The following is a 12223-nucleotide window of genomic DNA, read 5'->3' as shown; positions in this document are numbered from 1 at the left end:
GGACAGATGCATTGCTTGGGAGAGAGGCACCCACTAGGAATGATGGGCTCACTGTGTGCTCAGGCACGCTGAAGCTAACTAAGCTAGAGGAAAGCTGCTGAGGAAGTTGGTCTTTCTGGACCAAAAGGAACCTGTTCTAGAGCCTGATCCTTTCTTAAGCCCCACTCAAATGGCCTTGTTCTCCTGTCGGGCCTCATCTTCAGTCTCCTTGGTGATGACCTTGCTTTCCTCTCTCAAGGTGAGTTCTGGGAGGACATGCCTCTGGAGTGCTCACCAGAGCTCCAAGTTCAGACATAGGGTTTGTTGGAGCATTGCTTGTGAGTTGGTGGGTGGGGAGTAGGAAGAAGATGGAGCAGGCCACACGTGTAATTGGATGTTTAGAACCAAACTTTTTGCGTAATGAAGGGAGTAGAAATTGCAAGATAGATGATTCAGCAATGCAGTCCTATCTTACCCAGATGCATAAGAAGCACAGTGTGATGAGATGGCTGATATACAAATATACAGCTAATGCTTATTGGCCATTGAGCATCCACCTGGAAACATCTGAGATGCTTTTGTATACTAGCTTTAAAAAATTCTCATTTATCCAAGAGGAAACTGAGACAAAGTAAAGGTTCAGTCCAGTTGAAGGTTTTATGGCTAGTAAATGGCAGAGTTGGATTTGAACCCAGGGACTCACACCAAAGTCTATTCTTTTAGCAATTTCAGGATGACAATTTGTTCTGCTTTTCCTAAGATTTGCTGGGTTGTAGGACTGTAAGTCTGAAATGTCAGGTATACTAGGCAGCTGTCCCTTTATCTGTATTAATATTAGCTACACTGAAGATTAGAGATACTTTATAGAGATAGTGGAATAATTTGGATATATTTTTCTTCCTTTTCACTAGGTTTGGATCTATGAAAATCACTGTTTGTGTTACCACAGCCATCCTCTGAAGACTCAGGAAAAAGGGACACGTGGATCTGATATCCACACTACAAGGAGAACTCAAGAGGAAGAGGACCTGGAATCCCAAAGGCCCCTTGGGATGTATTTCTGGAAATCTTAGAGTCTTGATTTAGAAAGCAGAACATAGATTTTGGGAGATGTATTTTTGTTGAGGTTGGACAAGGGTCAGTCAGCCCTTGTGGGAAGGTGGTAAAAACGATTCTTATGGTGGAGTTTGTGGAAGACCTTCCAGGAGGAAAGTGAAAATGGAAGCAGAGTGAGGTGAGAGATGGTGCATAAATGAGTGAAGAAATATGTGGGGCGCTGGTGGCTTGCCCTGTAGTCCAGTTAGGTCTGGAGGCTGAGATCTGAGAATTACCATTTGAAGCCAGCCTCTGCAGGAAAGTTTGTGAGACTCTATCAAAAATTAGTCACCCAAAATGCTTCAAGGAGAGCTGTGAATCAAGTAGTAAAAGCACCAGCCTTGAGCAAAAAAGCTCAGGGACAGCTCCCAGGCCCTGAGTTCAAGCCCCACAACCATAGGCAGAATAAACAGATCAGTGCAAGTGACTAAAATAAGGGAAGCTGGGGAATGGGAGCTGTGCTCAAGTGGTAGAATGCCAGGTTTGAGTAAAAAAAGCTCAGAGACAGTTGATTAAGCCCAGAGTTCAAACAGGACTGGTACACACACAAAGAGAGGATCATGTAAAGAAAGAAAAGAAGGGAAGCAGAGTGAGACCCAGTAGCAAACTGCTGGAAACCAGCGTTTGGTTCACACCAGCGCTTGAAGAGATTTGATTGCTCTGGAGGCTTCATGGTATACATAAAACTTAGTGACTAGTACAGGAGGGAGTTGAAGGCGGCTAAATTACCCTAAAAGGATTACTGTTCTGAGCAGTAGAAGAGTGGGACAGACAGGAGAACTGAAATGAGGATTCCTGTGGGAAGAATCCTGTCTCCTCCTCGCCAAAGTCAAAGCCCCAGAAAAGAACTTCAGTGACCTCTTGTCCTCACAAGCTGTTGCGCTACTCTCATCCTCTTTCTTCCTTCAGCTCCAGAGGAGAAGTCTTTTCTCTCTCTGCCTTCAGAACATCTCCCATATCTCGCTTCTTTCCCTTCAGTTTATGAAAAAGTTCACGTCTCTGTTGTTGGAGAAAGTACACGCTGTCTTAACTTTATTCAGCCTTTGAGATCCCAATCTTTCTTCCTATTTTTAAAGCCAAGCTCTTGGAATGTCTTCACCATGCTATAATTACTGGCTTCCTGATCTCCCCACCAGATAGAAAGTGGGACTCATCTCTGCCCCAGTGTCCAGCATACAGCCTATTGAAGAATGGGGAGTCTCAAAGAGTACTATGTTAGCCAGGTACAGTGTCTCAAACCTGTCATCCAAGCTATTTTGAAGATAAAGATCAAGGGGATCATGGGTTGAGGCCAGCCCTGGGGAAGAAGTTTTTGAGACTCTATCTTAACTAATGGCTAGGTGCAGTGGCACCCTCTTGCTATTCCTAGCAACACAGGAAAACCTAAGTAGGAAGATCCCAGCCCAAATGAGGGTACCTTGGTTATAAAGCAATATATGGAATTGAAACTCCATTGGTCATTTCAGAAATAACTAATACAAAAAGAGGCTGGAAGGATGGCTTTGCAAGCTTGAGGCCCTGAGTTAAATCCCCAGTATTACAAAAATAAACAACAACAACAAAAGCATGCTGTGTTAAAGGAATTAATAATTCTACAAAGTGATTTTACTAAACCTAATATGCCCTTTAGAGCAACTTGGAGGGTGACTGAATGAATGACTAGCTAACTCTATTGGGGATCAGTGATTTCCAGTGATATGCTTAGTCTCGCTTAGAAGGAGAGCCAAGACTGTTTTCTCTACAGCTCTCCAGATCCCCAATAAATACAGCACTGGCCAAGCTTACAAGAATTCTTCATCTCAGCAGCAACATTGAGAGTTAGGATGTCCTGAGTACTTATTACAGGCCAGACATGTTCCAGGTGTTTTCCATGGATTTAATGTCTCATGGTAACTGAGAAAACGATTCTACTTATTATCCCAGTTTGTAGATGAGGTCACCAAGATTTAGAGAGGTTAAATTATATCCTTTAAATAGCATATGTATTAAGGGATAGGACTGGATATGAACCTAAGTTTGCCAGTGGTAGAGGGTGGAATTGGTTCCAATCTCAGGTTTACTTCCCTCCAAATACCCACATAGATCTTTCTTCTCACCGTGGCAGCTTCTGACTGGGTTGCAGTCTGCTGGAGCTTTTGTTCTGCTTCTGAAGAGGGAAAGCCCGAGGTCAGTGCCCAGCTCTAAGGCGGATCTGTGAGGCTGGGGAGGGTTAGATAATTATTCCTGTCGCCCTAAGGAGGAGCAGAAGAGAATTCCCAGAGGAGTCAGTCATGCCCAGGGACTTAAAGGATGAAAGAAGGGGAACCTCAGAGGAATCTGTTGCCACTTTTTGTTGAAAGATTTAGCATACCTCTGTTTCTTTCTTGAGACTTCAAAGATTGTGGTTAAAACACACATTAGTTTCACAAATTAATACGCTCCCCTGTCATATTCCCATGAGTAAATATATTATGCATTGATTATGCCCATCTACCCTTTTTCTATGCTTTAACCCTTTCTCCTTTTCTCATATCAGACTACTATAATTATCTATCTATCTATCTATCTATCTATCTATCTATCTATCTATCTCTACCTATCTATTTTTTGCTGAAGGATATTTGTTATTTGTTGCTTTTTACAGTTAGGAACAATGTCATAGGCAGGCACCGGTGGCTCATTACTATCATCTTACCTATTCCATGGCTAAGATTTGAGGATCTAGGTTTAAAGCCAACCCATACAGAAAAATCCATGAGACTCCATCTCCAATTAACCATCAACAATCAAGGATAGAGGTATGGCTTAAGTGGTAAAGCATCAACTGTGAACAAAAATGCCAAGCAAGGGTACAAGTTCAAGGGCCATGAGGTCAAGCCTTGGTACTAGCATGGAACAATAAAAAAAAAAAACCAAACCCAAAACAATAATAACAAACCCCATAACAAGGGCATTGTGAGTATTCTTGTATGTGTATTTTTTGATGCTTATGTGTCTGAGATTTGTGAGACATGCATATTTTCAGTTTTACTAGATAAAGATAAATCATCCAAAGTGGTCGTAATAATTTATAGTATCATCGATAATCTATGAGAGTAGCATTGCCATGTTTAGGAGAATTGATATATATATATATATGTAATATATAATACATAAAATTTAAATTATATATCCATCTATTATGTCTGCATGACAGATATGGTGAGTGTACAGTGGACAACCTGTGAGAGGTTTGAGATAACTTTACATATACTTATTTTTTGAGATGCTAAGTCTTTTGCCTATTTTGCTATTGTCTATTTTTCTTTTATTGGGTTATAGTTGCTCTTTATATATTCTGCATAGTTGGTCTTCATTAGTTAAATTTGTTGAAACTATCTCTCCCAAATTTATAGCTTGCCTTTTAACTCCCCTCCTTTTTTTTTTTTTTTCTGTTTTGTTTCAGTGCTGGAGATGGAACCCAGGGCAGGCTAGGTAGGTCTATGACACACTACTGAGTTATATATCCTCAACCCTTGGCTTTGCACTTTTATGACTTTTTTTTTTAAGATAAGATCTTGCTATATAGCCCAGGCTGGACTTTAGCTCTTGATCATCCTGGCTTAGCCTCCTGGAGGTTAGAATTATAGGCATAGAACACCACACCCAGGTTTGTGGTATTTTTTGGTCAAATCCTGTGTAGTACATAGGGCATCTTTGTACAAATTACAAATCAATCTCTTTGAAGGTCTGAAAAGTATAGTGCGGATTGCATTTCATCTTCCAGTTGCTTCTAGTTACTCTTGTCAGATGCCTTTGTGCAGCTTAGTGCATAAAACCAACTATGTAAAAGTGGTCACACTGCCTTTTATTAACAAAGGTTCTTAATTTTAATGTAGTCAAATTTATATCATGTTCTTTCCTTTATAAAATTGTTAGTACTTTTTGTGCACTTTTAATAAAAGTTTTAAACAATGAATATATAAATATGTAGCATTTATATTCATAAATTTTCTTTTCAACAAGGTAGGTAGTGGTTCATGCTTATAATCCTAGATACTCAAGAAGTGGAAATAGGAAGGACTGCAGTTCAAGGCCAGTCCAGACAAAAATGCTTATGAGATCTCTTCACAAACAATCGTTGAGTGGAGTGGCACATGCCTGTTATCTCAGCTACACAGGAAATGTAAATAAGAGGATCATGGTTCAGGCTGTCCTGGGCATAGACACAATAACCTATTTGAAAAATAACAGCCAAAAGGGCTGGGGTGGTGGCTCTGTGGCTCAAAGTGGTAGAGCATTAGCTTTGAGCAAAAATCTCAGAGACAGTGCCCAGGCCCTGAGTTCAAGCCCCACGACTTACCAAAACAACAACAAAACAAAAACAATAACAAAAGGGCTGGGGTATGGCTCAAATGGTAAAGCACCTGCCTAGTAATTGCAAGTCCCAAGGCCAAAAAGTTTTAAACTTCCCTCCCTCCCTCCCTCCCTCTCTTCCTCCCTTCCTCCCTTCCTCCCTTCCTTCCTTCCTTCCTTCCTTCCTTCCTTCCTTCCTTCCTTCCTTCCTTCCTTCTTGTTTGAGATCAGAGCTTCACGCTTGTGTGATACCCCGTGGGGCCCGATTATCAGCGGGGCCCAATCGTCAGCGTGGCGCCATGGTCCGGCCTGCTGGAGGGGGCGTGGCATCAGGAGGCGAGCCTCACCGCTCCACAGACCCGCCCACCGGACAGAGCCGGGCATTGAGAGGCTGACGTCCCAGCCCCGCGAGGCCTGCCGCCGGAGGGGCGTGCCACGCCGCTGAAAGGGGGCGGGGTGTGCTACTGGAGGGGGTGGGGTGTCGAGCCCCACATGGCGAGCTGCCTATGGGGATTGGACAGGGGGCAGCTTGGGGGGAGGAGCATGAATGGCGGTTTGAAACCTTTCCTGGGGGAGGGGCCCAGCCTGTCTGGGTGTATATATAAGCCGCATGTGCGCAGGCGCAAGGCCAGAGGTAGGATAGAGGAGTCCGGAGGAGGAGGCCAGAGGAGACCCGGAGTCCCGAGAGGGGGAGAGTAGGGGAAAGCCCGTGAGTCCTGAGGGAGGAAGGGGGAGCAGCCAGGGGCCTGCGGAGGGGTGCCTACCTGAGCCGGGCAGGGCAGCGCAGGCCTGTGGGGAGCGGAGAGGCCTGCAGAGGAGGAGGAAGGGAAGAAGGGGAAAAGCCTTCCCCTTTGGAGATTTGGAGTTGGAGGTGTGCAGACCAACTAATAAAGGTCAAGAGGTCAGGGCTGCCCACTGGAGGCTTGGAGGTTTGGTGGTTGAGGCTGCTTTTGGTTCTGGGTATCTAGCCCAGGACAAGGTAGGCTCAGAACCCCTTTCTGGTGTAAATAGTGTAAATAAACTTTTGTCCACCTTTCACTGTGCCTTGATGGAGTGTCTCACTCTGGAGGTCATATGTGTTGCTAAACAGATGTTCTACCAACTAAGTGATGACCGTAGCCTTTAGTTTTTTTTTTCAGAGCTGGTCTATCATTTTGCCCAGGTCTAGCCTCTCATTGTGATTTTCTACCCAAGGCTTCCAACATAGCCTTATATAGGCTTATAATTTTACACCCAACTTATTTTGTTGAATATAGTCTCACTAACATTTTGCCCAAACTGGCCTCAAACTCTAATCTTCCTGATCTTTGTCTCTTGAACAGCTAAGATGACATGTGTACACCCTATTCCCGGCCTAGACTTTTTTTTTTGCTAAGGTTCACCAAATAATACAGTAATACATTAAAACTATGATTCATTGTGTTAGGCATCACAAGCAATCTATATATGATTTAACATATATGGGAAAATGGGTACAGATTACATGCAAATACTCTGCCATTTTTTTTTTTTTTGTCGGTCGTGGGGCTTGAACTCTGGGCCTGAGCGCTGTCCCTCAGCTCTTCAGCTCAAGGAGAGCGCTCTACCACTTAAGCTACAGCGCCACTTCCGGTTTTCTGGTGGTTTAGGCTGGCTTTGAACTGCGATCCTCAGATCTCAGCCTCCTGAGTAGCTAGGATTACAGGCGTGAGCCACCAGCACCCGGCTTCTGCCATTTTTTTTAAAAGCAATTGGAACATCAAGTTTTGGCCTGATATGTATGTGTACATGTGTGTGTGTGTGTGTGTGTGTGTGTGTGTGTGTGTGCATGTACACATGCACAATGAAAGATAGCACAGTTTGTCTTTTCCAATTATCTAATCAACATCTTTGTGTAATGGTTACTTGCTTCCTTCAATGCAAGTGACATAGTCTTTATGTAGTCCAGGCCAAAGTGAACATGATCATCACCTAGAAATATTCTACCTAGAAATATCCTTATATTTTAGTGTGTTCTTTCCAGCCATCCTAGTCTGTTCTTCACACTTACTTTTATATTTCACAATCACCTCCTCTGCCCCTCTTATACCTGAGTGTCAGACAACATGTCACTTACCCCAATACTTTGCACTCTGACAATTGGATAAAGGTTATGCCTAGGCTGCTGTGTGTCTCTGGACAAACAGCACAGCTGTGTAGTTCTGTGCTCTTCTCACATCTTTCCTTCCTTCCTTCCTTCCTTCCTCTCTCTGCAAATGCGTGTGTGTGTGTGTGTGTGTGTGTGTGCGCGCGCTGGTACTGGGCCTTGAACTTGGGGCTTTGTGCTCCTGCTTGACTTTGACCAAGGATGGTGGTTTACCATTTGAGCCACCCCTCCATTTCAGACTTTTGCTGGTTAATTGGAGATGAGTCTCTTGCATTTGTTTGCCCAAGTTGGCATTAAACCTTGATCCTCAGATCTCAGCCTTCTAAGTACAGGCAGGAGTCACTGGTGCCTGGCTCCCCCTCACCCCTTCCAAAAAGAGAAAGATCCTTTCTTCTTTTAGGACTTAGCTTTCTTGCTTTTCACACATAGTACCTAATGGCTCATCCTGGACTTTCTTTTCTCTGGGCTCTTCATCTTCCCATGAAGCAGGTAATATTTTGCATAAGAGAAGACTGCGATTCAGAAGAATTCCAAGGTTGCTCCATAGTCTCCCAACCCGTAAGTGGCTGAGGCAGGAATAAGACTCTGCCCTTGCCCAATTGAAGCCTAAAATTCTATTTTTCAGTTTTCCACATCCTCCTTGCTTTTCCTTCCCTCTGCTCCTTCCTACTTACTTCCAAACACTTCTCTCCATGGGATCCATCTAGAATCATGATGGTTTTTATTTCAGTCCTACCATTTCACTGCATTGAAATTGTATGCTATAGCATACTGCTGTCTTTTAAAAGGGTACATATTACATTATTAAAAGCACCAGGTACACAATAAGACAACAGAAAAAATTACTGATAGCATGCCTTAAAAAATATCCACGTGCTCATGGTTAAGGCCTGTAATCCTAGGTTTTCAGGAAGCTATATAATGTGGGTAGGGACAGATAAACAGTAAGGGAGGGGTGACATTGTCCAAACAGAAATGTGCTCTTTACCTGACATAAAACAGTAACCGCTCTCTGTATATCACCTTTATACTAACAATTTAAAAAAATAAAAAAATTAAGTAAAAAAGAAATTGTATGCTATTCATGCTCTAAACTTATTAATTTACTTATTTATTTGGTGGTGATGATGGGGAGGATACTTGGGATTAAACCCAGAATACTGAGCAAGCTAAACATGTGCTCTACTACTGAGTCAGATTCCCAGCTCTATCCTCTAAACATTATGTCCATTGAAGGCAAAAGCCAAGTGATGCTCAGTATGGTGTCTTTAGGGCTCCTCAAAGAAACTTCCGTGGCTAAAGTGAGCATCAGCAACTTGTCCATTAAAGTCAAAGGACTGGCCGGGCGCCTGGGCTGTGAGACTCTTATCTCCAATAAACCATCAGAAAACCAGAAGTGGCACTGTGGCTCAAGAGCACTTGCCTTGAACTGAAGAGCTGAGGGGCAGCGCCCAAGCACAGAGTTCAGGCCCCACGACTGATTAAAAAAAAAAGTCAAAGGACTTCGTCCCCATTCTCCTTGACCCATCTGAGGAGTTAACATGGCCAATTACTCCAGCCTTCTCTATTGCCCTGTTTAGCCATTCACCTTGTTTCCTTCCTGTCCCTGACCACTGCATACAATGTCAGTCTTCAGATCCATCTTTCACCTGTCTACTTTCAGTCCCTAGTTAGGTTCAGGCCTGTGCTGTTTGGTCTGTACTGGTGTCACAGTTCCTAGGCTTGTGTCTCCTCCAGTCAGCATACTAGCACTTCTGTGCTTCGAATTCTTTTTTTTTTTTGCTGGTCGTGGGGCCTGTATTTGGGCCTGGGCGCTGTCCCTCAGCTCTTCAGTTCAAGGCTAGCACTCTACCACTTGAGCCACAGTACCACCTCTGGCTTTTTCTGCTTATGTGGTGCTGAGGAATCGAACCCAGGGCCTCATGCATGCAAGGCAAGCGCTCTACCACTGAGCCACCTTCCCAACCCTGAATTCTTAAATGAGTAGTATTGCCTGGAGTGAAATCAAGTTCTTAAGCATGTCAGAAGAGGCCTTTCATCCTCTGTCCTCTCAGGGCCCATTCATGCCCCCTTTCCTTTTCACAGCTCTGTGATGTCTCTAGTCTATGGTAGCTGACCTGCTAGCGAGTGTCCCTGTCCGCCATGTTCATCCACACCTGTGTATCTTTCCCCAAGCAACTTCGTTTAAATGAGGTTTAGGTTTCTCCATCTCTTCCTCTCCTCTCCCCTCCCCTCCTTTTCCTTTCTCTCCCAGAGAACATCTTATTCATCAAATAAAACTGGGCTATTCCTAGTTTTAGTGCCTGTTCACTTCTCCATGTTCCAAAAAGAAGTTTCTACTCAGAGCTATTATGGAAGATAACATTTCTATAGCTTGCTAGACTGGGGCCTTCCGGAAGAGAGTGGTTTTTCTCTGCCTTTGCAATCCTATACGTATAATAAATAGGTGATGGCTAAACAAGTGAATGAACGGAGGAAGCAGAGGGAAGGGAAGAAGCCTTAGAGACAGAAAGCCGGAGACAGAAGCTTGCTTTGCAGAGGATTATTATAGAACAAGGGCCGAGCTGCTGTCTTTCAGAACATGGATAGAAGACTCTCAACACTGAAGGCAGAGAGCCCAGGCCAAACGCTGGACAGGGAGCGGTGCTTTCAGGACCCCAGAGAATCAACAAGGAAGCTCGCCGTGCGAGGGCAGGGCCTGGGGTTTCTCGGCCGAGCCCTTCTGCTGGTTCCTGCGGAACAGAGCGGCGAGGCGCGGCCTGATCGCCTTGGTCCTGGCGGGGTTGAGCAGGCACGGGAGCAGCAGGTAGAAGGCGCCGAGCAGGTTGTGCAGGGCCTGGGAGGCCGCGCGGGCCAGGCGGTCGGCCATGGACGAGGACACGGCGGAGGAATAGATGGTGAAGAGGACCAGCAGGTGGGAGCCGCGGGTCTGGAGGACCTTGGAGCGCGCCGGGCCCGAGGACGAGATGCGGAAGGCAGCGTGGATGAGGCGGGAGCAGGAGGCCCCGAGCAGCAGCAAGTCCAGGGCTCTGTTGAGGACGCGCATGGCTTGGCCCACCCGCTTGTTGAGCCAGACGTCGCCACAGGCCAGCTGCCTCAGGGCCGTGCGCTCACGGGCCAAGTGACGGATGATACTGGAGCAGCGGCAGAAGCGCAGCCGGGAAGCCAGCGCCGCCACCACCGGGGCCACAGAGCCCGTGCGCCCGGAGGCCGCCACCCCGACCAGGGCGACCAACAGCGCCGGGACCGCCACTACCTCCGGGGAGCCGAGAGGGCTGCAGCTGGCCACGTAGCGATCCAAGGCCCTGACCAGGAGGATGACCTCCAAGACGATGAGGAAGTAGACGTGGAACATCTGGAGCAGGTGGCGAGGCGGGGAGATGCGGTGCAAGTGTGTGGAGACGCTGGAGAGCATGGCGGACACCACGGTGGTGGTGGCGGCGGCGGCGCAGATGTTGGCGGCCAGGAGCAGCGCGATGAGCAGGTACATGGGCTGGTGCAGGCTGGGCTGCCACCGTGCGGATGACCAGGGCGTTGGTGGACAGGATCACCAGGTAGAGGCTGAGGAAGGGCAGCACCAGGAGGGCCCCGGGACTCCTGTAGTCCCGGAAAGCCCACCAGGATGAAGCTGGTGGAGGACCCGTTGAAGCTGCCGTTGCTCCACCCTGACGTCATTCCTGGGAGGGCCAGAAGCCAGCTCTTCCTGCCCCAGCCGCCTCTCCAGGCCGCTCTAGGCGCTTCGTGCTTCATGATCTACTGCATTTCTGCAGAGAAAATGAAGAGCTCTTTGTTCACATTTAGTGGGATCTTTCAGCTCCTTAGGGCTTGCTTTTCTTTTTTTTTTTTTTACAAAGAAAAACCTTTCCATACTTATTGAGAACTTACATTCCTCTAGTTTCAATGCTAGAGGGGCTTATAGTACACCCCGAATAATAGATGGTCTCTGTCCTGAGTGAACTTATAGTGTATTGAACAAATCCGAAGTGACAAGGAAGAAAAAAAAATGCAGTAATAGGATGCTAGCATGGAAGCCCTGTCTGTCCTACATCCAAGAAGAAAACATAAAACAAATACTTGTTCCTCATTTCAAAGTCGGGCGCTGGAGGAGAATTTACACAATTGGTTGCAATTGATTGCAACCTGTATACTCCAATGCCCACCTAGAAAGCACAGGAAGTTTGAGATTGAGGAGTCTGAGAGACAGCACATGTTGGGGAGAGCTGGCATTTTCCTTTCCTGCATCCTGAAAGGGTAGGAGTCAGGACACCAAAGGGGCTTCACCTGGAGCCCAGGAATTCAAGGCTTTGAAGAACACAACAGTGAACTCAAGTTACATCCCTGTACATAGGCTATGAGGTAGCGGTGTTAGCAATCCTATCAAAAATAGAGATGGAGGGCTGGGAAGGTGGCTCAGTGGTAGAGCCCTTGCCTTGCATGCCTGAGGCCCTGGGTTCGATTCCTCAGCACCACATGAGCAAAAAGAAAAAAGCCGGAAGTGGCGCTGTGGCTCAAGTGGTAGAGCACTAGCCTTGAGCTGAAGAGCTGAGGGACAGCGCCCAGGCCCAGAGTTCAGGCCCACTACCGGACCCAAAAAAAAAACAACCAATAGAGATGTATAAAATCTTCTGTTCTTGGTGAATTGATTTGTGGTTTCCTAGAGACTCTCTCTCTCTCTCCCTCTTTTTTTTTTTTTGGTCAGTCATGGTACTT

General features: G+C 46.0%; 1 pseudogene; it reads right to left on the bottom strand.

Annotated features, from left to right (window-relative positions):
- Window positions 1–10178: 10178 nt before the first annotated feature.
- Window positions 10179–11188, bottom strand: LOC105983924 (annotated as a pseudogene).
- Between the last annotated feature and the right edge of the window lie 1035 nt (window positions 11189–12223).

This window comes from Dipodomys ordii, unplaced genomic scaffold (assembly GCF_000151885.1).
Source record: "Dipodomys ordii isolate 6190 unplaced genomic scaffold, Dord_2.0 Scaffold22, whole genome shotgun sequence".
In the NCBI taxonomy this organism is placed as follows: domain Eukaryota; kingdom Metazoa; phylum Chordata; class Mammalia; order Rodentia; family Heteromyidae; genus Dipodomys; species Dipodomys ordii.
Note: the sequence above shows the minus strand (reverse complement) of the source record. Positions and strands in the feature narration are given on the sequence as shown.